The following is a 27,569-nucleotide window of genomic DNA, read 5'->3' as shown; positions in this document are numbered from 1 at the left end:
CAAATTCGCAAGCGACGGCGGTAAAGCGATACGATAGGCTACTTCCCCTATCCTCTCCAAAATCTGATAAGGACCAATAAATCGAGGTGTCAACTTCTTCGACTTCAAAGCTCGACCAACTCCAGTTATCGGAGTAACACGAAGAAACACATGATCTCCCTCTTGTAACTCAAGTGACTTCCTCCTCTTATCATGATAACTCTTCTGACGACTCTGAGCAATTCTCATCTTCTCCTGAATCATCTTAATCTTTTCTGTAGTCTGTTGAACAATCTCCGGTCCAACCACAGCACTCTCACCGGACTCATACCAACATAAAGGTGTCCGACATCTCCTACCATACAAAGCTTCAAACGGTGCCATACCAATGCTCGAATGAAAACTATTGTTGTAGGTAAACTCAATCAAAGGCAAATAACAATCCCAAGCACCTCCCTTTTCCAAAACACAAGCTCTCAAAAGATCCTCTAATGACTGGATCGTCCTCTCAGTCTGACCATCAGTCTGCGGATGATATGCAGAACTCAATCTCAGCTTAGTTCCCAAAGCCCTCTGCAAACCTTCCCAGAACTTCGATGTAAATCTAGGGTCTCTGTCCGAAACAATACTAGACGGAATACCATGCAAACTTACAATCTTCTCAATATACAACTCAGCTAATCTCTCTAACGGATAATCCATTCTGATCGGAATGAAATGAGCCGATTTTGTCAATCTGTCAACAATCACCCAAATAGCTTCACAATTCTTACTTGTCCTCGGTAAACCAGAAACAAAATCCATACTGATACTATCCCACTTCCACTCTGGAATAGCCAACGGTTGCATTAGCCCAGACGGCTTCTGATGCTCAATCTTTGACTTCTGACAAGTCAAACAGGAATAAACAAAACTCGCAATTTCTTTCTTCATTCCCGGCCACCAAAATAACTTTTTCAAATCATGATACATCTTCGTAGCTCCAGGATGAATACTCAGGCCACTACGATGTCCTTCTTCCAGAATACTCTTCTTAAGTTCGGTAACATCCGGAATACACACCCGATTACCAAATTCCAAAATGCCATTCTCATCAACTCTGAATTCACCACCTTGACCTTGATTCACTAGAGTCAACTTATCAACCAAAAGCACATCGGATTTCTGACCCTCTCTGATCTCATCCAGAATACCACTCGTTAACTTCAACATTCCCAATTTAACACTATTGTGAGTACTCTCACACACCAAACTCAAGTCTCTAAACTGCTCAATTAAATCCAATTCCTTAACCATTAACATAGACATATGCAATGATTTCCGACTCAATGCATCAGCCACTACGTTTGCTTTACCCGGATGGTAATTCAAACCAAAGTCATAATCCTTCAGAAACTCTAACCATCTCCTCTGTCTCATATTCAGCTCTTTCTGATCAAACAAATACTTTAAACTTTTATGGTCACTGAAAACCTCAAATCTTGACCCATACAAGTAATGCCTCCATAACTTCAGAACAAATACCACAGCTGCCAACTCTAAATCATGTGTCGGATAGTTCCTTTCATGAATCCTCAGTTGTCTCGAAGCATAAGCTATAACCTGCTTATTCTGCATCAACACACCACCCAAACCCAACAATGAAGCATCACAGTAAACCTCAAATGATTCCGACGAACTCGGTAATATCAGAATAGGAGCAGTAGTCAACCTTCTCTTTAACTCTTGGAAACCTTCTTCACATTTTGAATCCCAAACAAACGCTTGCCCCTTTCTAGTCAACATCGTCAACGGTAACGCCAACTTAGAAAATCCCTCAATGAACTTCCTATAATAACCAGCCAAACCAAGAAAACTTCGAATCTCAGCAACAGACTTCGGAGCTTCCCACTTAGATACCGCTTCTATCTTAGAAGGATCAACAACAACACCACCCCTTGAAATCACATGACCAAGAAAATTAACCTCCTCTAACCAAAATTCACACTTGGATAGTTTAGCAAATAACTTCTTTTCTCGTAGAACTTCCAAAACCACTCTCAACTGCTCAGCATGCTCTTCTTCAGATTTCGAATACATCAAAATGTCATCAATAAACACCACAACAAACTTGTCTAGGTACGGATGGAAAATCCTATTCATATACTCCATAAATACTCCAGGCGCATTAGTCACACCAAAAGGCATCACAGAATACTCATAATGTCCATACCTTGTTCTGAAAGCAGTCTTCTGAATATCCTCAGTTTTCACACGTATCTGATGATACCCAGATCTCAAATCTATCTTGCTGAACACACTCGCACCAACCAACTGATCCATCAAATCATCAATCCTCGGCAAAGGATACCGATTCTTGATCGTCACTTTATTCAGTTGCCTGTAGTCCACACACAGCCTCATAGTACCTTCTTTCTTCTTAACCAATAACACTGGTGCACCCCACGGTGACACACTCGGACGAATAAATTTCTTATCCAACAGATCTTCCAACTGACTCTTCAATTCAGCTAACTCAACAGCAGACATACGGTACGGAGCCATCGATATCGGTCTAGTACCAGGTACCAAATCAATCGAGAACTCAACTTCACGCTCTGGCGGCAATTCATTCACTTCTTCAGGAAACACGTCAGGAAAATCACACACCACAGCTAGATCGCAAATCACCAGTTTATCCTTAGCCTCCAAAGTCGCTAACAGCATAAACAACTCTGCCCCATCTGCTACTGCTTCATTCACCTGCCTTGCAGATAGAAACAAACTCTTTCCTTCCTCATTCTCAGGAAAAATCACAGTCTTATCAAAACAGTTGATATAAACTCGGTTAAACACCAACCAGTTCATTCCCAAGATAACATCAATCTGCACTAGTGGAAGACACACAAGGTCTATCCCAAAGTCTCTACCAAAAATACTCAAAGGACAATTCAAACAAACTGAAGTAGTAGTCACTGAACCCTTTGCAGGAGTATCAATCACCATACTACCATACATCTCAGATATCTCTAACTTAAGTTTCACAGCACAATCCAAAGATATAAAGGAATGAGTAGCACCGGTGTCAATAATAGCTACAAGAGGAAAGCCATTAATATAACACGTACCTCGGATCAAACGATCATCTGCAGAAGTCTCAGAACCCGATAAAGCAAAGACCTTGCCTCCTGACTGATTCTCTTTCTTCGGCTTAGGACACTGTGGACTGATATGACCCAACTCTCCACAGTTGAAACAAGTTACAGTCTTCAACCGACACTCTGCAGCCAAATGACCACCTTTTCCACACTTGAAACACTTCATCTCAGCACTGGTACACTCATGGACACGATGTCCAGCCCGACCACATCTATAACACTTAGCAGGGGCACTAGAGTCTCCTCCACTAGGTCTCTTCATTCCACTCTGCTTCTGGAAACCTTTGCCAGCTGCATACGGTTTTCCACGATCATTCTGATTCTTGCCTTTCCTATCAATTCTCTGTTGATAGCTCTCTGCTCTGGCTTTGGAATCCTGTTCAAAAATCCTGCAACAGTCAACCAAGTCAGAAAACACTCTGATCCGCTGATATCCAATAGCCTGTTTGATCTCGGGACGCAGCCCGTTCTCAAACTTCACACATTTCGAAAATTCTCCAGCAGCCTCATTATAGGGAGTGTAATACTTCGACAGCTCTGTGAACTTAGCAGCATACTCAGTAACAGACTTGTTACCCTGCTTCAATTCCAAGAACTCTATCTCTTTCTTTCCTCTGACATCCTCTGGAAAATACTTCCTCAGAAATCTCTCTCTGAACACAGCCCAAGTGATCTCAGTACTTCCAGCAGCTTCCAACTCAGTGCGGGTAGCAACCCACCAATCATCTGCTTCTTCTGATAGCATATGCGTACCGAACCTGACCTTCTGGTTATCGGCACACTCAGTCACTCGGAAGATCCTCTCGATCTCCTTCAACCACTTCTGAGCACCATCTGGATCGTATGCTCCCTTGAACATTGGAGGATTGTTCTTCTGGAACTCACTCAGTTGACGAGCAGCTCCCATTCCCACCATATTCGGATTTCCTCCAAGTACTCCAGCTAGCATACCCAGAGCCTCAGCAATCGCAGCATCATCCCTACCTCTTCCAGCCATCTCTATTCTGAAAACCCAAACAAACTAAAACAATAAGTACTGATAGGGTTACAAAACACATATCTCGTACAGGGGAAACAGAATAATTACGACTCGACTCGACCGACTATGCTCTGATACCACTAATGTAACACCCTTCTAAAATACCCCAAATATTTAATTAAAACGACATATAAAACTCAGAGTAAATATGCAGTTAAGGGTGTCACACACAAACACTGCACACCATTCAACAGTATAACGGTCATGCTCTTTTATTAATTCAAAACATAAGCATTTGCATAAAACGCAGCGGATAGAAATCTCATCAATCATGTAAAACATGTAACATATTACATGTGAAATTATTCAAAAAAATAAAAACATCCCGTCCCGATGTTACATCTATCAGAGCACGACCCACTAAGGAGACTACACTAGACTCCAAGCATTAACTTCTACTCAACTCATTGCTCGTTACCTGAAAAATAGTTGTAAGGGTGAGTTCCTCAATCGATATAATAAGCATTATAAATTATCATGTCATGTTAAGTAAATAACACATTTCATCACCCAAAACAGATCACACATTTAGCAACGGCAATATCAACTCAATCATACTCATACTCAATGTCAACACAACCACACATATAATATTGGAATACATCCATTCATATTATACGCCATACATACATTATGCAATGAGACTCCACACATGCGGTACCGACTATTCTTGAACATATAGTTCAAGCTCACCGATCAAATCCAGATACGGCTACTAAGCTCACTAGTCCCACTCATTTGAGATCTAATGACTCACTCACTAATTCCTCACCATGGGAATTAGCTACAGCCCCGAAGGCTATGCTATGCACACTAATCATCTAGCATGCAGACATCAACAACAAATCTACAATAATTCACTCACTAATTCCTCACCATGGGAATTAGCTACAGCCCCAAGGCTATGCTATACATGTTAATCATCTAGCAATGCAACATCAACAACAATTCACAATGGACACGTGCTCACACTCCAAGCCATACAACAGCCCATTCACAAATACATGCATAATATATACATTCACAACATTATGCATATCATCATACATCCTCAACACATTTGTCAAAACATCATATCATCTCAAATAAATGACACAGTATTAACACACTCTACTAATACCTATACTGCTCAGAACAGCGGGAAATAATCCCTACCATATCACACACTGATATAAGCAACCACCAATTAGGCACACAACATTTAAACTAACAACTTTTCCACTCTGCAACAGCGTTAACCGGTTAACGCCCTGGGTTAACCGGTTAACGCAGCACAAACACGCTTCCTGCCCAAAACTTAACAGTGTTAACCGGTTAACGCCCTGGGTTAACCGGTTAACGCAGGCAAAACAGCACAAATTCTCAATTCGTAACTGTGTTAACCGGTTAACACCCTGGGTTAACCGGTTAACGCAGACAAAACAGCAGTTCCTGCGCTAACACAAAGCAGAATGCAAAATTCTCTGCATTTTCCGCCGTTAGAGGACTTCCGGACCTCCGATTCCAATTCCGTAAAAAGCTATACGTTAGGGAAATTACAACACACTCAATTACAGGTTCAATTTCAGTTTTTACACAACATATCCATCACAATTTTTCAGCATTCGACAATCCCCATTAGGGTCAATTCAACGGTTTATCACTACCCATTACATGCTAACCCATAATACCCATTAAACGACGATAAACCCCCCTTACCTGAGTTAATCCGGCGAACCTTTTAGCTTCAAGCTTTTCCGTTCCCCAACCCTTGCTCTCTAGCTCTTCCTCTTTGCCCTTTCTCCACTTTCTCAATCGCTTCTCTGTTTCACGCGAAAACCTTTTCTTTACCAAATGGGCTCTTTTTCTTTATTTCACACTTATATATTTTCCACTTTATTTTATTATCCCAATAATAATAATAATTCAATAATTCCAAAATAATAATAATAATAATCCAATTATCTAATTAAATTAATAAATATATTATTAACTTAATTTAAATAATTACCATATTATTATCGGGGTGTTACAGTTGGTCTGGGTGGTTTATACTAGGCAAGCCTCTCACCATTTCCTTCTTTGACAAACATTTTAGACTGTCGAAGTTGAGATGTCTGAATCGTAGATGCCATAGCCACGAAGAGTCGGTATAGCAAGTCTTGAGACACTTTGCAACATCATTTTGAATGTTCAAGAGGAACATTCTATTATTTGACATAGGCACCTTAGCAATCAAGTTATGTCTATAATCTCTTAAGAAAAGACTATGTTCTTTCAAGTGGATGTCATAGCCTTTCTCTAATAATTGTCCCAAGCTCAAAATATTATTCTTCATGTTAGGAACATAATAGACATTGGATATGAATTGATGACTCCCATTCTTTAAGCGTATAAGAATTTTACCTTTGCCTTTGACCGTTATCTTTGAGTCATCTCCAAATGAGACATTGCCAGTTGTCGCTTCATTGATCTCTACGAACATGCTTCGATCGCCGCACATGTGATTGCTTGCACCGGTGTCAAGGTACCATTTGTTTATTTTCTCTTCAACTTGGTTTTGGCATGCGAGCAACAAAGTTTCTTCTTCTCCGCCTTTTTCTTCTACAAAGTTAGCTTTCTCCACAACTTTCTTCGAGAATCTACACTCAGATGCATAGTGACCGATCTTGTTGCAGTTGAAGCACTTGATTTGTGATTTATCACACCTCGACCATGAATTTCCTCTTCCACGACCTCTTGTTGCTTGTGGATTCCAACTTCTTTCTCCATTGTTAGAGTAGTTGTTGTAACTGCCTCTTCCTTCTCCTCCATGTCCTCGTCCACGCCCACGATCTTGGCCACGACCTCGTCCTCTTTGGCTCTTGTAATTCGTATAATTTGCTTCCTTTATGTTGAGTTGTAGTAGTTGCTCCATAACCTCCTTTTGTTTAATTTTTCTCTTTTGTTTTTCTTCGTATGACTGTAAGGAACCCATGAGTTGCTCAATAGTCATGGTATTTAAATCCCTGTTTTCTTCAATGTTGGTAAAAATGAAGTCAAAACTTGGATTTAAAGTGCGAAGTATTTTCTCCATGACTTTCACCTCATTAACATCTTCTCCATTTCTTTTAAGTTGATTGACTACGGCTAATACTTGAGAAAAATAATCAGAAACTGACTCGGACTCTTCCATAAATAAATGTTCAAAATCACCTCTAAGAGTTTGAAGACGAATCTTTTTCACCTGTTCCACTCATTTGTTGCAAGTTTGAAGTTTGTCCCATGCTTCTTTGGTCGTCGTTGCGTTGGAGATCTTCTCAAATGTATCTTCATCCACCGATTGATAAATGAGGAAGAGAGCTTTCTTGTCTCTCTTTCTTGACTCCCTCAATGTCTCCTTTACACCTTGACTTAGTGAGACTTCACCTTGCTCATTGAAGCCTTTCTCAATGATATCCCACACATCTTGAGCTCCTAGTAGCACCTTCATCTTGATACTCCAATTGTCATTGTTGTTCTTTGTGAGCATCGGCATTTGAAAAGGGAAACCTCCATTCGCCATTTTTTTAGGACCTTGAAGCTCTGATTCCACTTTGTTGGAAATAAACCCTTTTGTGTTTAGAAAAAGTGTGTGGGAATATTAGAGGCTTGAATAAAAACTTGGTAGGTAGGAGAATTATTTATGGAAGAGAAAACTTTGTATTTTTGCTTGATACAAAAGTGTAGGATTACATCTCTATTTATAGTACTCTAAGGAGAACTCTAGATACACTAATTCTAGAGAGTTCTCAACTCTAGACATTCAAAGAGTATTCTAGAAAATATTACAATCTTAAGAAATATCTAGACACTCCAAATACTACAAGATTTTTCTAGAAACATTATCCAAAATAAACTAAGCCCAAATAACTAAGCCTAAAATCAAATAATAAAATTAGGCCCAAATCAAGTTTAATATTTCAACACCCAAAACTTCTATTGGCTTTTGTATTCTGTGAGTGTTTTGTCTCTTTGACTCTAACATTGGCTTTGTTTCTTTGATTATAATATTTGCTTTTGTCAATTATGGTTTTGTTTCTTTGACTACAATATGTGCTAAAATTTGTTTATATTAAGTCTATATCTTTTAATTAAATTTAATTAGTCTTTTTTAACTATGTTGGTTGTTTTATTTTTGGTAGTAGAATAAGACTGTATTTTTCAACAACATATTGTGCGTAATTTGAAAGAGTTGTCATCAAATCCTAGAAAGTAGTCTAAAATATCAACATATCATCCGAATGATCAAGAGATAATACACATAACATATTTACAAAAGAGGATCATGCCAATCTACTCAGCATAATTTTCCCCCAAAGAAGAATTGGAAATTTAATGAGAAGATTTTGTTCATCGTGGTTTAATGAATATGGAAATTGGTTAGAGTATAGTATAGAAAAAGATGTCGCATTTTTGTTTATGTTGTTATCTTTTTAGTCCTAATTTTAGAAAGCAATCAGGTGGTGATACATTTGTAACAAAGGGATTCACAAGTTGGAATAAAAAAGCTAAACTCGCATCACATGTTAGAGACCTTAATTGTGCTCATAACATTGCTTGGAAGAAATGTGAAGATTTTATGAATCAAAAGTAACATATTGAAGTGGTGATATATAAACAATATGAAAAAACTCGTAACATGTATCGAAGGTTGTTCACAACTTCACTTGATTGTTTTCGCTATTTATTGAACTAAGGATTGGATTTTAGTGGTCATGATGAATCCATTGAATATTCTAATAAAGGAAACTTCATTGAAATGCTTCGATGGTATGCTGACAAAAAAAGAAAGTGAGGCAAGTTGTATTAGAAAATGCTCCTAAAAATCTAAAAATGACTTCTCCATCAATTCAAAGAGACAAATAGAGGACTATAACTTTGTTTCAGGAATAAAATATTTTTAACGATTATATTAGAGATCGGTAGCATGTGGGAAAGAAGCGTATGATGTGAAGAATATGGACGAGGTCCGAATTGACAAATTATTTGATGTGTTGTGAATGATTGGAAGTGTGTGTTTGATTATATTGGTGGTAGTCCAGAATGGTAGATTGTGTTATGCATGGTTGAAATTGTGTGATCGATTCTGGATCACTAAATATTATTATAATTGTTGTGTTAATTGCATTATTACCATGTCATGCATTCATTGTTGATATGTTGAAGGAGATAAGCCATACGTCCGAAAGAGACGAAAGACTTATTTGGAACTCAGAAGGGGGAGTTTGGGATTTCGAATGGGGAATCGGGTTCGTATGATGAACCATTGATGAGAATTGATACCACACGCATCATGTAATGTTGTCGGATCTCATTGCATTGTAATTATGTTGTGCTTGTGCATTTGTTGTGGTTAGAATGTGACTATGAACGAATGTGATTTGTGTGTATAAATACTACTCTATTAATTATTATACATTGTTTATTATATGAATAAATTTTTCACCCCTTTTTTGTTTGTTGTGTCTATGCTTCCTCAGAGTATAGACAATCAGGTACCTGAGTAGTTGGAGATGCATCTCATGTTGCTATGGGTCGAGTCTATTAGTGGAGTTGCTCTGACACGTAACATCGTGGAACAAGCTGTTTCCTTTATGTTATTCGGTTATGTATCTTCTAATTTAAAGTAATTATTGAATCATTTTTGGTGTAGATAATTTTTTGAGGCTATGGATGTTATACTTTTGTTTAATTCCGTTGTTTGGACTATATTTTTTATTAAATGAAGTAACATTCAGACTTATTGGATTGTGAAGTGACATCCTACTTGGATAAAATTATATTTCATTTATTAATTATTGAATCAAGAAGTAGGGTGTTACAATGATGCTTATCAATAACCCAGGCCCCAGGATCTGCAAAGTCACAATGCTCAGGGGAACCAAAATCGTAATAGAAGGAATATGACTCACTTTGATCCTCTTCCTATAAGTTATAGCCAATTGTTCCTGTTTTTGGTCCATAAAGGATTCGATGTCACTGGGCCTCTTCTTCTGATGCCAGAGTCACACCCCCACTAGTATGACCAAAACGCGCATTGTGAATTCCATGAGGGTGTTGTAGCAGTAAAAAATTTGAAATTAAGTCATTGATTAACTTAACTCATAAAGAAAGAGTCGCCACCGCGCTTTTATTATTTCCAAAGGAAAGAGGAAAAAGTACAAACAAAACCCAGAGAAGTTTTAAAACAAAACTAATAAAAAGAGATACGGCGTGGGGTTAATTATGCAAAGTGAAGGTGTTAGTATTCTAAACATCCATGGTAATCCATGGGAACCACTTTAAAAATGTGTACATTTTAGTTTGAAAAAATGTGTTGTTTGAAAAAGATTAGAGAGATGGGAAAAGAAATATTTTTCTTAATTTATGTTTGCCAAGACTTATGAAGCCTCATGCCTACGTACCAATAAAGTGCAATGAAAGATCAAAATCTCGTAGTACTTGATAAAAATAACAAAGATGTTTTTTGGGATTTATTTTAAATGAAAAGACATTTTGTCATTTTTAGGAGAATACTCAACTAGTTGTCCACAAGTATGAGAACTTTGCATCATCATGAGAAGGGCTCTAACTTAGATAAAAATCTATAAGTATGCCACTAGCTCTCTTAGATGGAAAAGAATTATCATCAACACTATGGAGATAGGAGAATTATATCTCAACTATGGAAATGACTCATGTCTAAACTTTGAGAAAAGTTTTAAAAGGAAAAGTGAACAAAGGGCACACAAATAATTTGAATGAGTTATGCTTTTTTTTAAGTCTTTTGAAATTGGCCTGAATATGCTAAAGATGAATTAGCATTTATTGGGAAAAGGTTTTGAAAATTACTTGACAAAAGTCAAGGTTTGTTGAGAAAGTGGTTCAAGTTTGAAATCAAGAAGATTTTTTAATAGAGGGAGAAGATTTGAAAATTATAGAAAGAGAGGAGGAAAAGAGACTATCCTAGAGCATAAAGTAAAAGCTAGGGAGGAAAGATCTAACCAAGAGATAACAAGCTTTACGACCTAAGTCAAGCAAGAATTTTCTCCTTTACATTAAGCCTTAAGTAAGCGCAAATAAGCAAAGAATAATTCATGTATCAGATGAAATCAAAATAAACAAGCCAAGTCTTCATAGAGAAACCCAAAGTAAAAGGTATCAAATGAATCCCAAGGTCTAAAATCATAATCTCCCAAAGCAAAGGTCAAGGTCCTAGCTCTAAGTCCATAACTCCATAACATTGCTAAGGATAGTAATCTCAAGTCCATGAATCAAAGGGAGACCAAACTTTTAAGGTTTTTCCTTCATTAATGTCTTTAAAAGAAAAAGAAGTCCAAATGGACAAAGGAAAAAAAGCATAAACATAAACAATATGATATGAGATGCTAAAATAAAGGTATAAAGTAAATGAAAAAAGAAATAAAGAGCATGAGATAAATGACATTAAAGTAAAGTTAATACAATAGAATGCTAGTAAGTTGTGTTAGTAATAAAAAATGAAAGAGTTTTGGTCATTTTTTGAAGAACACTCAACTATTCACCCACAAGTATGGAAATATGAACCTCTACATTACTTATGAGAATGACTCCAACTTGGATAAAATCAACAAGTATGCCACTAGTTCTCACGAATGGAAAGAGGACAATATTTTCACACAATACCATGAGGAGTACGAGACTTACAATCTCACTTATGAAAATGCCTTACTTTCAGGATAAATTTAGCGCTATGTTAAGCAATCGTAATTGGACTTATGTAGAAGTCACAACTATCTGAGATCGGTCAATAACAATGTTAGTGTTAATACATTCTAGAGAAATGATATGTAAATCATTCTCCTAAAGCCATGTCACACAAAAAAAGAAAGAAAATAAAGGATCAAGAACAAAGGCTATGAGGATGGTCCATTACCTCAATCCATGCTTCATGACACTTAGGACAAACTTATGCATCAATCCAAAGTACCTTAAATGATTCATGATCAATTAAGAGGCAGATTTAAAATGGTGAAAGTTCATCAAGCACCAATCTACACATCATGAACAAGATGGACACAAGCCATCACATTAATCAAAGGGAAAAGAAAGAGATGAAGAAGAATGGGACAAGAAAGATCACACACAAACTAAATCAAAGGTTTGATCAAGTCATCATCAAAATCAATCATCCATTTTGGTGGACTAGGGTTTTCACCCCATAAACACCTAGGATCCATTGAGTTTGATGAGACTTATAGTCAAAACCATCATGATCCAAAGCCAACAGAAGTTCACAAAGGTCACACAAATATAAAATGAAATTAGATAAAATAAAAATGCACCAAAAGTATTTTTAAATGAATTTTAAAATAGACATAAAATGAAAAATCCATAAGGTCCTTCAAAACACCAAATAAATGACCAAGAAAATTATGGAAGATTGGAAATAAAATAAGAATTATGTAATAATTTTTTCAGGATTAAAAAATGCAGAAAAGTATTTTTAAACTAATTAAAACAAAGGAGAAAATAGAAATTCCATGAAAAATAGAAAATCAGTGAAATAAAATATGAAAAAATAAAAATCAGATGAAGAAAAATAAAAGAGAATTTTAAAAATTATTTAGGGATTTTTTGGATGAAAACGAAATTACTATGAATTTTAAAAGAAAAAAGCAATTAAAAATAATAAAAGAAAAAGAATTAAAATCAGAAAAAATATGGAGCGTTGGATCACGCCTCATTAATTGACGTGGCAGATCCATCACTCCTCAGGTTATGGCGCACGATGGAATGCAACACAAACAACACACGAGATCTAATTCAAAACGAGTATGACCAAGCTCAGACGACCTGGAACACTCTAGTCATCTTCTTCGGTGGTCTCTCACTGAAGTTTCATCATTTGGTACATTCAGAACATGAGACCACCATCATTGCGATCCTCTTCTCATCCTGAATTCAACCTTATGCTCTAAATTCATTTATATAAATCAAGCACAGAGAATTTCAGAGAAGTTTCATAAGCAAGCAAGCCACAAAAAATAAAATTAAATGATGAACATGATCAATCAACACTAGATAAGTTAATGGAAAGCATTAGAGAGTGAATGACTACATTGTGGTAACTTGTTTGAGTTTAAATGGTGCTAAGAACTACCTTGTCCAAATGGTGATCGGGAGTTGATGAAGCTTGATCTGGTTAGAGCACTTCAGAGGGTCTCACAGCTTGGGAATTGTTGCAAACGTTTCAGAGGATGCCGAAGATGCTAATGGAATTAAGAAATTGGGTTGAAATAAGTTGGAATTCAAAACACCATAGTTGAATTTTTCTGGAAAACTTCAGATTGCAACAGGGATTTTTTAACTCTCAAAAGCTTAGAATTGAATGTCATAGCTTCCTCTATTTATAGGGAATGTGTTTAGATCCAAATATGTGTGGAATCAAGCTTAATTCGTGCAAAACGAATTTGATCTCAATGTGAAAAAAGTGTGACTTGCAACTCTTCAAAACTCAGCCAAATGATGTGTTCCAATGGTCAATTAACTTCTAGAGACTTGGTTAAACATGTTTAGGTCCAAAACACGTGCTGATTTGGCTTGGAATTGAGATTAGTGTAGTTTAAATTTCGGGCAATGGTGATTTCTTCAGTTCCAAGTCACCATGTTCAACTCAATGGGGCATCCTACTTATGAGGCTTTTTAAACCCATCTTTTTGTAATATGTTGACATCAAAACATGGATTACAATGTGCCAAGAAAGGTTAAATTTGGATGCTTGAGCATAAAGTTATGGCATGTTGAAGTTGGCATGAAAAATTGGTCACATAACTTAGAAAAATTTAAGTATACAATGGTTGAAAATGACTTATAATGTCTCAATGAATTCCATGGCCTTCCAAGCACAATTTGACCTTGATTATTGAATAAAACTTGTAGAGGGCATCATAAATGACATTGTGCAAAAAGAATAAGCCTCAAATGTTGAAAATTGAAGAAGTTACAATCCTTGAAAGTTGAGAAAAAGTCACTTGAAAATAGGTCAAATTTCACTAAGTCCACAAATGACCTATAATGTCTTCAAGCTTTTGATGATCCTCCAAGCATAATTGGATCTTGTCATGTAAAGAGAAGTTGTAGAGGATGTTGAGAAGAGTCATATTCAAAAAGAAGCATTCAAAAATATTGATAATTGAAGGAGTTGTGATCCTTGAAACTTTGACTTCAAATGTTGACTTTTTGGTCAAACCACTTGAAACAAGCTTATGTACTTGGACTTTCCTTGCATTTTAAAGCACATGGATGATCATAGTTACTAAAAATAAGGTGTACTTGAATTTCTCTTGATTATATTTGTCAAAGTCTAAAGTAACTTGTTGAAGAAGGCATGGATATAAACACATGAACCTTTGATTTTCCTTGAGAAGTAAGCAACAAAACTTTGATGTTTTTTGATCAAAATGAGATTGAAAGGTGATTTAGAACCTTTAAGATCATGCATTAGAAGATATCCCCCTTGAGAATTAATGCTTGACCACACTTTGACTTGAGGAATCAATACAAACCCTAACTGAGGAACCATGCTTGATGCTCTCGATGAAAAGCCTTACCTTGCAGAATAAATTTAAGAAAACAAAATATATTTTTGCCATTTTGATTAGTGGTTAGATAAGTAATGAACATGTAAACACAAAGGTAATAACACCAACAAAGAAGTGCTTGATGATCTTTGAAAAAGATAACCCCCAAAGGTGAGAGGGAGAGGGACCAAAAGGTGACCTTGATTGTGTGCAGGGATGTCAATGGTATGTGGGATCTTAGGGTTAAAAATTAGGGTATGACAGGTGCGCCAGGGAATTCACTATAAGGTTGCCATGCACTGAAAGCCAAGGTCAAAGGCCTAATAAACAACAAGATCTTGTCTTTCAAAGAAATCATGACCAAATGTCAGAAATAACTCTTTGCCAGGACACGATGATTAAAGCATGAAACAAGTAACCTCCTAAAGGTTGTAGATCAGACAGGAAAGCTCATCCTTGATGCTGATAATCATTAGGACACCTTTTATCATTTGCAATTTCATTGTTTGTAAAGTGTTGTTTGCCTTAAACTGTTGTTTTGTAAACAATAATATTAATGAAATGAGCATGCATCTTTTGATTTAATTCATTCGTGTTCACTCTTGGTATATTTCTTTTATTTATGCACAAAAAAAATATCAGTGCTTCTACCATTCGCTTTTCTTTATCAAACTTTTGATCTAGAAAAATATTGGAGGGAGAGTGATGAAAATGAAGTACCCGAAGTTGCTACGGTATTCTTTCGAATAAAACTTTGCTGATGATGTAAGGCATTGTTTCAAATACTCAAACACCGAAGAGATAAGGAGTTAATCCCTAGTCAACCCCTTCGAACCTATAAATTGGTGTTTCTTTCAGAATTAAAAATCATTAATCTTAACCAGTGGCAGCGTAATTGTGTTTAGATAGTTTGACTATGCATTCCATTTGCAAGAGGATTGTTCCATCTATGTACCTTCTAATAAAAGGTTCAATCACATGCTTTTCTTCAAACAAATCATGAAGTACCAAAGAAATAGTGAAAAGTAAAAAAATTATAATGGTTGCTCCTCAATAATCAATAATGAGGCAATCACAACCTTTCGACAAAATTAAAATAAAAAAAATTCGCTATGTCGAACACTAAAAAATGAAACTTAGACAAAAATTAGGACATCCCAACCATGTTATATGTGCACGAGGAAATCTAAACTATTTTCAAAGTCGTGACATTTTTTGAATTTTAGTCTATTGAATGACTAAGAATTGTTTCAGCTTTGAATTTTGAAATTATAATATTTCTAGATTTGAATTTTGAAATTTTAATATTTTCATCTCTTCCATCTCTTTCAATTTTACAAGTTTTCTTTTTTGAAAAAAAAATAATTTTTATTCTTTAATTTTACTTTTCTAATGAAAAAAAAAACGTATCAGCAAAAATTCATCCAATTAATAATTTAAAAAAAGACTTAAAAATTAATTAATTCGAAATTAAAAAATACTGCGAGTAGTATGACTCACTGCAGGTAGTACCACTTATATTAATTAATTAAAGTGAAGAATTATACCTATTTTCCATAGTTTTTCACCAAAACTCTCTTATATTTCTTTCAAAAGCATAAACATCAACATTTTCTGTGTCTAATTCAGACGGAACTAGAGAAAATGCACAATCATTAAGATTTTGTTCTCATTGAATAACAACAACGGTTATAGTGCAATTTTAATTATTTAATATTTTATTATCTTTTTAGAAAATTGGTTAAAAGCTCAATGAGTGGAATGAAAAGGAATAATATTATATTTCATCGATTATATTGGTAAAAGAGGATGAAATAAAGTGGTACATGATAGAAGGTATTATTTCTAATTCTATTATTTATCTCATTTTTATTCATTCGGTTTGGATAGAATAACATTTTTATTATATTCCGACATAAAATATCCAATAATAATAAAATGAGATATTCATTCTTTTTCCTTTCACTCCGTTCCATTTTATTCAATTTATTTTGATATATCCACTTAAATACTTATTTTGATATATCCACTTAAATACTTCAAGGGTTTAAAATAATTTTAGGATTCTATTATTACTTATCTTTTGAAGAACAATCTTATCCTCGATAGTTATAAAAAAAAATTATTGCTGTTGAAATATAATTATGAGTTATGTTGAGAAATAAATGTGAGTTTTAAATCTCATATTGTTTAAAAGAGTGGAGATTGAATATTATATAAGAAAGAAGACTTATACTTCTTAAAATTTTAGATGAACATGTAATGTCTCTCTCACTTGTTTAAACGATATCATACGATTTTATTACAACTTTATAAAAGGAGTCGGTGAGAACATTTGTTTTTTCAAAAAAGAAAAATACGCAAAGCCTAAACTAATACTTCATATTCGGGAGAAATGATGAATAAAGAGAAAATTTTGACAAAAAACAAGATATTTAGGGCTCGTTTGATTGAGTTTTGATTTTCTATTTTAAAAAATGATTTTATAAATCAGTTTTAAAAAATTGTTTTTAAAAAAACTAATGGAATAAAATCTGTTTGGTAGCTTTGTTTTTAAGAATCGTTTTTAAAATTTAAAATTTAAAAACTTGTTTGGAGAAATTGTTTTTGGTTTTTAATTTTTTTTAAAAATAAATATCTTAAATATCCTAAAATTTAATCTTTTAAGTTTTATATTAAAATAACTCTAATACAAATCAAAGTTATATATAATTTTATCAATCGGATAAGATAAGTTAATAAACAATCTGAATATTTAAGATTTTCTATTTTAATATTTTATTAATCATTTGAATATATATTTATATATATATATATATATATATATATATATATATATATATATATATATATATATATATTCGTTAAAAATTAAATGGCTCTATCTTAGCAAAACTCATATATAATATATTTATTTATAATTAATTTAATTTTTTTATAACATTCAAATCAATGTTATTTAATTTATTTTAGAATCTACAGTAATTTTTAAAATAAATAAAATATCAAAATAAAAATTAAAGTATTTGGTATTGTAATATAACGGAGTAACATAGAACCAATAAAATTTAAGGGATCTAAAATAAGATTTAAATATAATTAAGACTTTAAATAAATAATACCAAATAAAAGATATAATAATTTTCATGAGTCATCAAATATGAACTATATTAAAAAAGATAAACTTTACCAATTTAAATATATTTTTATAAATTTTACTTTTGATTAAAAATAATCAATTGAGAGAGTTCTATATTAAAGTGGATTTTTTTCTAAGATTAAAAATGGATAAAACGTATGATACAGTAAAAAAAACTCACAAATATGTTAAAACAAAATTAGAAAAACACAGAACATTGTTATATGCTGTATTAAAAAAATTCACAAACTTGCAAAAACAAATAAAAAACAAAAAGTTTAACATATTTACGGTAATGTCATTAATGAAAAATCACTATTTTTTGAATATTTTTAAAATACCAAATAGAAAAGAAAAACATCTAAAAGATGTTTTCACTTTTTAGTTTTTAAAATCAGAATACTAAAATTAATTTTGAAAACTCTATGACAGAAAAGTATTATCAAACAAATTTTTAGTTTTATGATTTTTGAGAATTAAAATACAGTTTTTAGAAATCAATTCAAACAGGCCTTAGTTTTTTTAACATTCTTTTAAGAAAAAAGCGACAATGGTTTTTAATAGGACGATTTCCTATCAAAATTTAAAAATTAAGGTTTTTATAATCAAAGAGGAAAAACAATGTAAAATCATATAAGAATTGATATAACATTTTTATTTATTGATATTTTTTTAATTCTCACAATAAGTGTACATATATAATAATGATAATACTGGATAATAAAATAAAAGTGTAAAGGCTAAAAGCAATTAAACAATATTTAAAATAAAAGTTTAATTAAGATAAATTTTTAGTCTAACTTAAATACCTCAATTGTTTAAAAATAAGTTCATACCCATCATTATTCAGTTTCGAGAACAATTTTGTCCTCTCAATATAAACAATCTTAAATTTAAATGCATTTTTGATCTTTCTATTTACATATATTTTATCTTTCATTATTTTTTTAAAAATTACTTTTTTTATCCTTCAACTTTATTTTTTTTTGAAATTTTTTAACCCCTTACCGTGACGATTATGAAAAATAATTTATTTTTAATGAAGTGATATTATTGATTGTGATAAAAAAAATTCAAAAAATTAATCAAAATTTTAAATAATTTTATATGAATTAATTCTTATATTTTTTAAATATTTTTTTCTAGAATAAATTATTATTTAGTAATTTTAATTAGGTTTTTTTAGATATAAAATTTATTAAGAAACTAATTCAAATTTTAAAAGGAATCAGTTGGTCTTAAAGTCCAATGTCATGCATGAGCACTCAAATACACCTACTGAATAATGTCATATGTGAATGAGTATTATAAACATTAATTTTATTTTTACAGAAAATTAAGTGGTACTAAATAATATGAAATCCATTCTTCTACCTTCAAGACTCACACAAATCCATTGTTCTAGCTCCAAATTTCTTTCCGTTCTCAAACACTAATGACTACTTTGATGAACAACTCAACAATTGATCATATGATTCACTACCAAGAAGCAGTCCTTAAATAAAGCCTTTACAGTGCATGAGCAATTTTAGTGAAAAAAACAAGAAACAGTTCTTTCATACATGGAGATAAAAGTACACCATATTTCATGTTCTTTTGGTGATAAATTAGCACTAAAATCATTCATAACATGTGTGTAGGTGTAGACTAACTTAGAAGAAGTTTCGGAATTGAGATTATTGGTTGTTGACTAGAACCATGTGTGATGTGTTGTGATTCTATCGTCTTAATTTATTTCTAAGGGCAAATTTGCAAAGTTACAACGTTTTAATGTCTTAGCTTGGCTATAGCATCAGATGATAGTCATGGAGTTCTTGGGTTGGCTGTGGCTATGGCTTCAAAAGTGGGACTTCATAACGTTGTAGCTTAGTTATGGAATCAGATGATAGTGTTCTTGGGTTGATGCATTTTTCTTTACAATTCATGTCCCACTTGAATTTGCAACAACAATGATTACTATTTATAAAGGTTTTTCACACTACAAATAGTGAAGTTGTAAGTGTTGGGCTGCAGCATGTAAACAACATGGGCTTTAGGCTTAAGTATTATCTTTTGAAATTTGTGATAATTAATTTTTAAATAAAATTTTATATTAAAAAAATTAAAATTATTAAAAACATTTAATTATTAAAGTATTATAAGAAAATAAAATAATGAATTTTTAAACTTTAAAATATTTTTTGTTTAAATTCACTTTTGATCCCCCTACTTTGATGATTTTAATTTTTAGTTCCCCATTTTAAAAATATACCTTTTGGTCTCTGAACTTTACATCACTTAGAATTTAGTTGATCTCTCCAATTTTTCAGACGTGTCAATAATGATTAGGACAAAAAACTTAGGCTTAAATACACTTTTGATCTTTCTACGTTAATAGTTTTTAATTTTTAATCCTCCCATTTTAAAAATCAGTTTTTTTATCCCTCAACTTTACATTTTGAGATTTAGTTGGTCCCCCTCCAATTTTGCAACTTTACAATGATGATTATGACAAAAAAAATTATTTTTAATGAATTGCCAATATTGTCTAGGATCATTTATTTATTAATATTTTTTAATTAACAAATTCATTTATTTGATTAAGAATTTTAATTATGTTTTTTTAATTAATGTATTAAATTAAGAATTTTAATTACGTATTTTTTTAAATTAATTAATCAAAATTCTAATTAACATTTTAGGCCTAGTCTTTTCGATTTCATACGATATCTTTTCAATTCAAAATCCATTGCATGAATAAGTTTTATAAATATTAAAATGTTTACTAAATTAAACGACGTGGAACTTTAAATGGATTTTTTCTCATTTGTTCCTCATCTTGTCTCTCCCATAGCTGAATGAACAACAATCTAGGAACACTTTCTCTTAATCACTAATCCCAAGTGATTTCTACAAAAATCAAAATCGTGATTGTTGAGTTACAACTCAACTAAACAAACCAAACTCTATGTTTTGGGATGTGAATGAAAACGCTATAGTGGTGCACAAACAAAGACTCAAAAAATAAACTCTAACACAAGGAATCTTCAATATTATACACATCAAATGTTAGGCTTGAGTTTTCTTAAATAGCAATGCAGACTCTGGGATTTTCCAATGGGAATTCGATCACGTCAAGAATTATATGATATTGTGTTAAGATTTGTTTTTCAAATATCCTCCGAAAAATTTAATTTGATTCAAATTTAAATCTCCATTTGAATTGATTTGATCACGTCCAATCTAATAAAAAACATATACATAAATGCATTTCTAAAAGATAACAACAAATATGATTGAGATCCAATCATAAATCACTCTTAGAATAACATTCATCATGACCTGCTAACAAGGGCCAGATGTTGCACACATGCTGGAACTTTAGGTCTCACATGTGTCTTTTCTTCACCAAAACACCTTGCACATATGCTGGAACATTAGGTTCGACATGTGTCCTTTCTTCACCAAGATATCTTGAACACTCCACGTTATTTTGCATAATGCACCTAATCCAAAAGGAATAAGAATCTTCCCTTTTGGCAAATTTTGGAAAAATAACTCTTTCACAACTTACAAGATATGCATGAGTAAATCCACAAACTAAACATCATAAGCACACCAGAAACAAACACATGGAGAAAATAACAACAATAGTAGAAGTAACACAAATAGAAATAAAAATGTGCTTGCTACAACAACAAAAAATCAAACGCAATGTTGCATACAACCAGACACACAATCAGTCATGCAGGCACACAATTAGAGCCGGTAGTCAGTCAGGTCAATCAGCACATACCACTACTACTACACATCAGAATACCAGAGTTCACACATAGTCGGTAGATCAGCTCACACATCCTCAAAGGCCAGATGTCAGGTGAGATGCTCCAACATGTGAGCACACAAATTACATATGATTAGTAGTTCCACAAAACACAATCAGTAGCCAGGTTACTCAAAGGAGAAAAAAAACGTGCAGCTACTAGAATAATCACGCACATGATAGGGTTGTTTTGTCAGTATCATGGGCAAGATGAAAGTATCATACGCGTGATAGGTCCTTTTTTGGGCTTATTCTGACACGTTCAGGATTGATTTGACATCTATAAAAGGGAGTTTTTGGCATCTTTTCAAGGGGTCTGCAAATTTTGACTGAAAGTAACGGCAAAGAGCACCAAGAGGGAGACTTTGAAAGCATTGAAAGTCATTGGAGGTCAATTCTTCAAGGATTTTCAGATGCAATCTTCATCTTATTGCTTGGTATTTGATTGTATCGTTATGAGTAGCTAAACATCTCTAAGTTATGTTTTGTTTGATGAACTTATTTTAAACATGTTGGGGCATATGTTTAATTTGTCATTGCATGAATAATCAAAGTTATATTTCTATTTAATAGTTTCTTATGCGTAATGTTTTTTATGTGAGATACTCTTTTAATCTGATCATGGGTGCATAAGGAATACTGACCATTAGTCTATGCGTTGGAGCTAGGGAAATTATTGTGCTTATGCTGGTTAAATAGGGATAGGAGACCCTGATTAGTGGCTTTTGAGTTAACGTACTATAGCATTTTTGAATTTCACTTACGCTGGTTGAATAGGTATATGAGACCCCGAGTATGAAGCTATACACCAATGGATTAGGTATAGTGGTTTTGTTAGCTCACTATGGAAATATAATGATGTTATCATTTGTGTGATGCATTAAACATCAACAATGGATAAATAAGGGATTCTATACAAAACCTAATTGTTTTCACTTTATTTTAGAACAACTTTTATCTTTCACATTCAAACTCGAAACTCCCCCCCCCCCCCCCTTCCCAATTGTTACTTTCGACTACTTGCACAACTATTATTTTTTTAAATATCAACCCATGTGGATTCAATATCTTATTATTATTGAGACACTATCGGTATACTTGCCGAGAAATTATCAAGTTTTTAGCGTCGTTGCTGGAGACTATTGATAATTTCAACAAGGCAACGCTTATGCGACGTTTTTCTTATTTTGTTTTTGTTTTTGTTTTTATTTTTTTTTATTTTTTTATTTTTATTCTGGTTTAATTTTTTTTATCTAGTGCAGTATTACTGATCAGTCACCATTTGTGTTAATTTTATTGTCGTTTGAATGCAAAAAATAGGTGAATTATTGTGAGTTTGGATAGTAGTTTAAGCTTATTTCTATAGATTTTTATCATGTCTTGATCTGCTAAGGCTTTAATAATTTAGAGCTATTTTATGCGCTTGAGGTAATGTTTCATGTGTTTACAGGATCAAAAGATTGAGAGGAGTTTGATCAGAGAAGAAATCGTACAAAAATGAATGAGCAGGAGAAAAAGAGAGAAAATTGAACATCTCCTGCCCATATGTGTATGAGGGCTCTCATACGCATATGGCCACTCAGCCAAACCCCCCAGGATACGCGTATCACCAAGACAATGGGCTTTCCCAAGCTTCTAACCATACACGTATGAGGCCACTCAGCCAGTAACCTACCTGCACAATTAGAGCCTCACATGTATGACTCCAAATGGCCCATACGCCTTACCCTAGGCCATACACGTATGAGGCAGTGGAAAAATTACCCATACACGTATAGGTGGGGGTCATACGCGTATGGCACATCCCAAATCTAAAAAGGTCCATAATTTGTTTATTTAGCTGAAAAAACCGAATTTCCAAGTGTTGGGCGATTTTTTAGTACACTAAACGCGTTTTGAAGGCTGGAGCATTGAAGAATTCATGGTGGATCAAGGTTTTCAGGAACTTTAGTGATTGAAGACCTCTTTTCTTCCATTATTTTGTAATGTCTACACTTTCTATCATGTTTTCTTTACTGTTGTGAGTAGCTAAACCCCCATTGATATGGGGTATCCCTGATTCAGATTTATGATACAATTATAAATTTGAACCTTGTAATAACTTTAATTTGGTGATATTTGATTTATTCGCAACTTGTTCTTTATGCTTTCTCTTTCGGACAAATTGAGACTGATATGTGGTTAATATTTAGGTTGGACCGCCAGTGTTAACATGTAATTGTGAATAGTTCATAGTAGATACTACCTAGGCTCGTGGATACCTTGTGGATACCAAAATATTCTTGATTAAATAATGCTTAATTTCATCTATAATTCACTAATGACATAAGGATTAGTTTAAATGATTAAAGGTTTTCTCACTAAGGACTTAGGAGTAAACACCCTTAAGGACCAATAATCAATATTATTGAATTAAGTTGTTGCAAGGTTAATTTATTGTTGTTGATGAATCCAATCATACACCTTCCCTAACATGTTCACTCATAATATCTTTTAAACTGTTCAACTTCTTTCTTTACCTTCTATTGCGTTTTATTTTCAATTATTCAAACAAACAATCCAAAACCCCTAAAGCTTTTGTTTAACTAAGTAGAACTAGAACTCGGTATCGTTAAGCAGTCCTTGAGATCGATACTTGGGATTTTCCCTTATTACTCCATTGGAAGATTAGTACACTTGTTAATTTATCAATCAGCTACTAAGGTACTCTTTTTTATGTTGTAGGTGAGGTGAAGACAAACATGAAAGATAAAATCTATGCTAGTTTGGCAAAGTTTGAAGCTTATTCAAAAGAACTTGTAGAAAAAACTCTAATTCAAAAAAATGCGAGAAATTATTTAGAGCTAGGACCTTATATCAACATTGAGCATTCATTGTAGGAGGATTCATCATCTCAACTTGAAGAAACCTTGACTCATTTTATAAAGATGACTTAACTCAATTTCGAGAAAATCAACAGGCATTAAGAAACCATGCGAAGTAAAATGGAAACATCCTTCAAGAATTTAGAGATACAACTTGGTCAAGTATGTAACCAATTAGATTTTAAACTGAGATCTAGTGGGGATTTCTATGAAAACATGTTAGGTAGTCCTAGAGATGTGGAAGTTGAAAGAGAAGTCAAACATGAATGTGAGGTAGTCGATGAAGGAGGAGTTGAAAATGAGAAAGAAGGAGAAAAGTGCACACCATCTGATAAAGAAATAGAAGCAAGAATAGAAGAGGTAGAGGTAAAAAATATATGTGGAAAAAGAACAAGAATGCAATATAAAGATTATATACTTCTAGATGAAGCTTCAAATTCAAAAATTCGCTTAAACGTAGATGTCAAACAATAAAATCTTCAACAAAACAATATTCCTAATTCCAACAAACAGACTGATGTAAGAGGAAAAATAGATGAAATATTAAATGAGATTTATGCCTTGTTTGATTCTATCAAGCTGAAGAGAATATGGAAGAAAAACCTTCAATTCCTCAAAATAATAGAATTCTTACCAAACAATAGGGAGAAGAAAGATGATGTGTTTTTTGTGTCGTATATGTCGCCCTAATAAAAATCCAAATGGTCAAGCTTATGACCTTAAAGAAGCGCTTCATAGGAGGAAACCCATCTTTTCTAACAAGTTTTATTTTGTTTTTGCTAAATTTAATTTATGTTGGTAGTTAGATTCAATAAGAGGAATTAACCATTCTCGCACGAGTCTCAAACACTATTTATGTTGTCTTTAATGAATGCGTTTTCTACTGCTGTTTCTTTCAGATTTACAAAAAATATCAACTTTAGCATTGAAACTTGATCATCAGGAATGTGACTTGCGAATTGAAAGAAACGGATGAAAAAGGAATCAAGAGACTTGTACTCAACCTTTAGATACCTCAACTAGTAAGGTTTTGAGCCAAAGAAATTCCATTGTTTATTATTCTATTCATTGAGTGTATCCATGTATTATTTCTTTATCAGGTTTGAACTATTTTCAATCCATTTTTTCTGGTTTGATTTACACACACTAAGACAGTTGTTTGTTTTGAAATCTGAGCCTCTATAACCACCCTGTAGTAATAGGTTACTTCCGTTGCTAACCACTTTGAGCTTAACCCTTCTTTCGGTGACTTAGCTTTATTTATCAGCCATATGACTTGAAAGGTTTCATTTTTTCACCCTCTCTTTAGGTAGAAATTTTTAGTTCTAAAGTTGTATGAAAAAAAATAAGTTTGGAGTTGCTCTTGGAAGTGAGCGAGGTTTAAGTTTGGGGTTGGGGTACTAGAGAAAAAACAGTAAAAAAAGACAAAATTTTGAGAAAATAAGGAGTTAAAAATAACTTCTTCAAAAAAAAAGAGAAAAAGAATGCAAAATGAATATTTAGGACTACAATAGCAATATCTCCAGTACCATTAATAAGGAAAAAAAGTGGTATGATAACAAAAGAAGAACTATGCACCTAACTCCAAAGGTTTAAACCTACTTTCCCAAAAATGTCTTACCTAGACATAAGCCAAGATACAACCGATAAAGTCCTAAAATGTGTGTTTTTTGATTACTTTGACGAATTCTATTAGAACATGATCAAACTCAGTATAAACTATCAATTGAGTGAGTCATGGTGAGATGAGAGATAGGTTGGGTACTTGTCAAAGATTGAAAAGGTTTTCTAAATTTTCCGGTTTGCAGTTGGAAGCTAGAATGATGGTCAAGTAAGAAAATTGCATATGTTGATGTTCAATAGTTATGTTACAACTTGTTTTCTGTTTGGAATTTGGAATACAGGCAAGTTACTTAAGGAAAAACAACAGTTCAAGTTTGGGGTTGTGATGACACACTGTCATTGCATGTTTTCGGTCGAAGAAACAAATCAAAACAAGTCAAAGAAGAGAAAAACTGAACATTAAAGATAAAAGAAATATGCAAAAATGACCAAGTATGAAGAAAAAAGACTTAGTGAAAATCTGATGGAAAAAGGAGGAAAAAACGTGCAGCTACTGGAATAATCACGCGCAACATCACATGCATGATATGTTTGTTTTTCATCATCACGTGTGTGATAAATAGAATCACGCACGCGATAGGCCTGTTTTGGGTCTATTCTGACGCGTTCTGGACTAATTTGACAGTTATAAAAGGGATTTTTTGGCATCTTTTCAAGGGGTCTACGAATTTTGACTGAAAGTGACGGTAAAGAGCGCCAAGAGCAAGACTTTGAGAGCATTAGAAACCATTGGAGGTCATATCTTCAAGGATTTTCAAATGCAATCTTCATCTTATTGCTTGGTATTTGATTGTATCGTTATGTGTAACTAAACATCTCTAAAATAGGTTTTGTTTGATGAACTTATTTTGAACCTATTGGGACATATGTTTAATTTTTCATTGCATGAATAATTGAAGTTATATTTATAGTTCATTGCTTCTTATACGTAATGCTTTTTATGTGAGATACTCTTTTAATCTGATCATGGGCGCATAAGGAATACTGACCATTAGTTTATGCGTTGGAACTAGGGAAGTTATTGTGCTTACGCTGGTTGAATAGAGGTAGTAAACCCTAAGTAATGGCTTTTGAGTTAACACACTGTTGCATTGCCTAATTTCACTTACGCTGGTTGAATAGGGATAGGAGACCCCCGAGGAGGAATTAGTGAGCTATACACCAATGGATTATGTATAGTGGTTTTGTTAACTCACCGTGGAAATATAACAAAGTTATCATTCGTGTAATGCATTAAACATCAACCGGGGATAAATAGGGGATTCTATACAAAACCTGTCTACTTTCGCATTTTTTCAGAACAACTTTTATCTTTCGCATTCAAACTCGAAAACTACCCCAATTATTATTTTCTACTACTTGCACAACTATTGTTTTGTTAAATAGCAGTCATTTTGGATTTCATATCTTATTATTACTACGACATTATTGACACACTTTCCAAG

The sequence above is a fragment of the Lathyrus oleraceus genome, chromosome 4, assembly GCF_024323335.1.
Source record: "Lathyrus oleraceus cultivar Zhongwan6 chromosome 4, CAAS_Psat_ZW6_1.0, whole genome shotgun sequence".
NCBI lineage: Eukaryota > Viridiplantae > Streptophyta > Magnoliopsida > Fabales > Fabaceae > Lathyrus > Lathyrus oleraceus.
The sequence above is the reverse complement of the archived record's forward strand: the minus strand, read 5'-3'. Positions refer to the sequence as shown.